This window comes from Aedes aegypti, unplaced genomic scaffold (genome assembly GCF_002204515.2).
Source record: "Aedes aegypti strain LVP_AGWG unplaced genomic scaffold, AaegL5.0 Primary Assembly AGWG_AaegL5_hic_scaff_483_PBJ_arrow, whole genome shotgun sequence".
Lineage (NCBI taxonomy): Eukaryota > Metazoa > Arthropoda > Insecta > Diptera > Culicidae > Aedes > Aedes aegypti.
Genome location: NW_018736155.1, coordinates 6,789 through 12,005, shown reverse-complemented (window position 1 = coordinate 12,005; position 5,217 = coordinate 6,789).

The window sequence follows — 5,217 nt, the reverse complement described above, 5'->3', positions numbered from 1 at the left end:
GTAACGGAAAGTCGAACAAAGTATGTCGTGCGTCGGGCAAAGGATCTCCAGCAGCAGTTGGCGGTTTTGGTGTCATCACCATGCCGCCGGTCGTATGTAGCCATTGTCGTTGTTACAACAACGGAGCATCGCAGTAACCTGATCAGAATCATAAGACAATATTAAATACTACTGATGTTTTGTTAATAAAAATATTTGTTATTTCGTTACATATAAAACTTATCTTGCTAATTTTTAACGACTACCGTTAAACTAAACATGACATATACTTCGCAATTGGATTAAATGGATAAATTGATGATTTCAACTCAATAATCACGTGATCCTCTTTCGCAAAGCGCAGTATGTATTATTTGGGTAACTTTTCACTAGTCTCTGATGTGTTACTTTTCGGAGTACATTTATACTTTTAGAATTATAATGGAGAACACGTTTCATAAGAATATCTCAAATAAATCAATCGTTCATATAAATATCAACAGTTATTGCAATTCTGTTTTATTTTGTTATGCCTTTCTAATCGGGAAACCAACGAAAAAAATGTATGGCAGCTAATGAGGATTGGAAGCGTCATCTCATTTGAGCACATGTGCTCGCGGATTTTTTTTTGCTTCTTCCTCTTCTTCTTGCTTTGCCTCGGGGGAAAAGCTTTTGCTGAAAATTAAGCCACTTGCACGATTCTTTCGGCACTTGACTCAGCGATGGCCGTTCGTTGTTGTTGTTGCTGCTGCTGCTGTTATTGAATGCGGGAAATTCCTCGCAAAGACAGGCTCAGCGCAATAATGGATGGCGCTAGCGAGCGTTGTGCTCGAAAGAATGAACAAAAAAGTACCTCTGCTGAAAGGAATTCGTGCGTGGAATGTTCATTTCTTTTCGAGAAAGGCGAAATAGCTAGGGTAATCCCTAGTAAAAACATTCCTCTGGTGTTTGACGAGAGAGTGAGAGAAAAAGAGTGAGGGGTGAAGCAGGAAATTAATGAGTTTCCAGTTTGTGTGGCCTTCCTCTTTTCCATCAAGTTACTTGGATAGAAGAGAGGGAAGTTTTTATTTCGTGTTTTTTATGTTTGGTTATAATGTACATTCAGAGAAATATGTAATGCGTCTGCTTGAGTACGATAGAGACGAGGGAATTCAACGTCAGATTATGTCTGCAGTATGATGCGGCTCCATGAAGCGTATCGAAATAATGAATCCAATGAAAATGAGTTATTAGTGCCAATTCACAGAATATGGGGTGGAGTGTTCATATCTGTGTGATGTATTCCTTAGAATTAGTTAGTCTTGGCAAGAATTAGAAGAGTTACAGTCTCATCTCCATGCACCAATGTTTCATGGCGTAATACTCCTATGCAGTGTTGTTCAGACTCATTTCCCCGAAAATAACATTTTCCGAACTACAAAGCCACGATCTACTACAGCCATGCTCTATCCTCCTAAGATAGAAAAGCAGATGGTTAAGCTTGAGTACTGCACACAAAATCGATAAATTTTGATCCCGGAGAGCCACAATTCAAGTTTCGGTGAAATGAAATGAGTGAGTGAGTGAGTGCGAATCATTTCACCGAAACTTGAATTGCGGCCCACCGAGATCGAAACTGTCGGATCCCATGTGCAACACTCAAGCCCAACCACCTCCCCCTCCATCTCAGGAATACAACGCACAGTTATAACAGTTCATGGCTTCACAATTCGAATTTCGGGGAAATGAGTCTGGTCAACACTGCTCCTATGTTTAATAGATGTTATCAAGTAAAACAAATTATACTCTAAAATAACTTCCAGACTATTAAGGTGTACTTTTTCAAATAGCATTCCAAATTATTTGCCCAAGAATTCGATTTTTTTTTATATATTTTCCAATGAATCTAATACTGGCTATTTTGCTCATTTCGTGGTTATATCAAAGCTTTATGTCCCTTGCAGTTACCCAAAATATTATGGCACATGAAGTAATAGAGCAAAGTCTAAGATGCAGTGAAATGTGGTACCCATTCTGAGCAAGACTACTCTATCTTCACTTTGTCTTTGGTTTTATACTTGATGTAGTTGATGTATAAGGTTTCGATTTACTTCAGCGTTAGCGCTATTATTTATCGTATCAAACTTAAAATGTTTCCCTACGGCGGTTATTCAAACTTACCTGCAATATAGATTCATTTTCCAAGTGACGAAATTCATCCAGAATGAGTCGAAAAAATCAAAAATCAAACTCGATAGTCTTCGATTTGGATTAAATTTTGCACATGTTTTAGGTTTGATACAATAAGTGTTTTCCATAGAAGAATTGATCATTTTGACTCAAGAATAACTTTTGAAAGTGGCCTATAAATTTTTGCATGCAACTTATTTAAAAATTCCGAAACTGTTGATTTTAGAGAAAAATGTTCTATGAAGATGTTGTAGTGAAACGTTTGAAACTAGGGGGTGCGGGCTAAAATATATTTAAATTGAACAAATTGAACACAATCTTTTCCGCGAGTGCTTACCGTTGTTTGTTTGCTTGTCTCGCAGGAAACCACATCCAAAGTGCACTCTTAAAATGCTTCACTCAAAGTACCAACAATTCAATGTTGGTATATATTTTTCAAATAAACAGACTATATCAGAAACTTTCTGGCCTTGTGTTGAAAAGAAACATATTTGAGAAAAGTTGTAAAAGAGTGCTGCATAATTTGAAGTGAGAAAAACTTTTCTTTAACAGTCTTTGTGTCATATGAATTGCATAACACTTTTTAGCGTGACGAAATCATGACGAATCCTGGGCATACTCGGATCATTTTTACGAAAAGTTTTGCTTGACAGCAGCTGGTTGATTTTCACTTAGCATCCCCCAGGTTTGGACTATAAGAAAAAATATATACACTGAAAAAATATTTTATATATCTTCATAAAAAAATCAAAAATAAAACTTAAATTTTATATTATACAAAAACCCCATTTTTAATATTGAGCGGTTCCACAGAAAATGACGACTTTTTTCTCAAATTTCATTTTTATATTTTTTGATTTGGATGAAATTTTGCACATGCTTTTGGTAGTGCTTTGTGAAGCCCAAGCAGGACAGTTCGGTTTTGCGTCGTCCGATTGATTTTGCTGACGGATTCGCGCGTGTTTTCGTCGCCGGAGTTATGATAACACATTTTTCTTGAAAGCGTAACTTTTATGTAATATTAAAACAAACTTTGTATGGTTCGTCACTATAAGTGTCGGCATTATGCTTTTTTCTTATACAACTTCAATATACATATATTTTTCTCTTTTTGACATTATTAAAAATTATCTCTTGAATTGTTCGACATTGTGAATGTTGACGTATTTTCTAAAACTTCTACCATATCGAGACAAAATGCACAGTAATACTCATATGTAATTTTCAAACAAACTATGTATGGTTCGTCACTACAAGTGTTGGCATTATTCCTGTTTCATTTAAGTTAAAATATATACATGCAATTTTCAGTTTTCGTCATTAATAAAAACGTCTTTTGAATTGTTCGACATTATAGATGTTGACGTATTTTTTTCCAAAAACTTCTCGAGACAAAAATACAAAATTAGCTTTAAATACAAGTCGTATATTTCCCCCTTGTCCATGGATCGCATCACCGACCAGAGGTGACTCCCAGATCTTTTCCTCCCTCACTAATAAACACCCTTCCCGTAGTGGTTGTGGAGATGCAGAGGTATTCTCGGTCTCTAGAAGCAACAATCATTACACCCTAACATTCCTTCCCCATCCCAACTGACTGTAAGGACTTGGCCGGCGCCGTTATTGATCAATAATATTAGATCTGCTAAAATTGCACTTCGAGAGTAAGCGGAAACTCCCATCCCTTATTCATTTGGATCGTAGTGCAATTCTTACCAGTTCCGATCAATCACGGAGTAGCAACCATTGACATGTACAGTCAGTCTATGCTATGCTATGCTATGCTATGGATGAAATTTTGCACATGCTTTCTTTATGCCCAAAAATGCCTTTTTGCATCATCGGCTCGCCATTTTGACTCTAGCCTTACTTTTGAGAAGGGCCCAAAAAGAAATCCCTAATTATTTTCAAAAAATTATAACTTAGAAACGGTTCGTCCGATCAGTTTGGTGCCTTCCGCAAAGTTTTAGTTTATTGTTGGGACTATCTGGAAAAAAATATACACTGTAAAAAAAATGTTGTAATTTTTTATATATCAAAAATTAAGCTTAAAAATCAATTTTCTCAAAAATCGTATTTGTGATTTTTTTTTAAGTTAAAGTAGACAAAAAATTAAGTCTTTTGCACAGTGGGTCAAGATGGAGAAATCATAGACAAAAAGTTATGATTTAAAAAAAAGGTGAATTTTTGAAAATGGTCATAATAAACTTTTTAAATATTTTAAACTCGATTTTATGAAAGTACGCAAAATTTACAACAAAAAAGGTGTACGGAAAAATCAGGCTTACTTTTACCGTTTTAAAGATACAGCGATTTTAATACAAAATTATGATATAGTTTTCAATTTTCGGTCATTATAATATAACTTTAAAACGGTTTGTCCGATCATTTTGGAGTCTTCCGCAAAGTTTTAGGTTATTGTTGGGACTATCTGGAAAAAAATATACACTGTAAAAAGTCATATACGATTGAATTTAAAAAAAATCATAACTTTTTGTCCATTATTTCTCCATCTTGACCCACTGTGCAAAAGACTTCATTTTTTGTCTACTTCAACATATAAAAAAATAAAAAAAATCTAAAATACGATTTTTGAGAAAATTGATTTTTAAATTTTATTTTCGATATATAAAAATTACAACATTTTTTTTACAGTGTATATTTTTTTCCAGATAGTCCCAACAATAACCTAAAACTTTGCGGAAGACACCAAACTGATCGGACAAACCGTTTCTAAGTTATATTATAATGACCGAAAATTGAAAATTATATCATAATTTTGTATTAAAATCGCTGTATCTTTAAAACGGTAAAAGTTAGCCTGATTTTTCCGCATACCTTTTTTGTTGTAAATTTTGCGTACTTGCATAAAATCAAGTTTAAGAATATTTAAAAAGTTTATTATGACCATTTTCAAAAATTCACCTTTTTTCAAAATATCATAACTTTTTTGTCCATGATTTCTCCATCTTGACCCACTGTGCAAAAGACTCCATTTTTTGTCTCCTTTAAAATATAAAAAAATAAAAAAAATCAAGAAAACGATTTTTGTGAAAATGGATTTTTAAG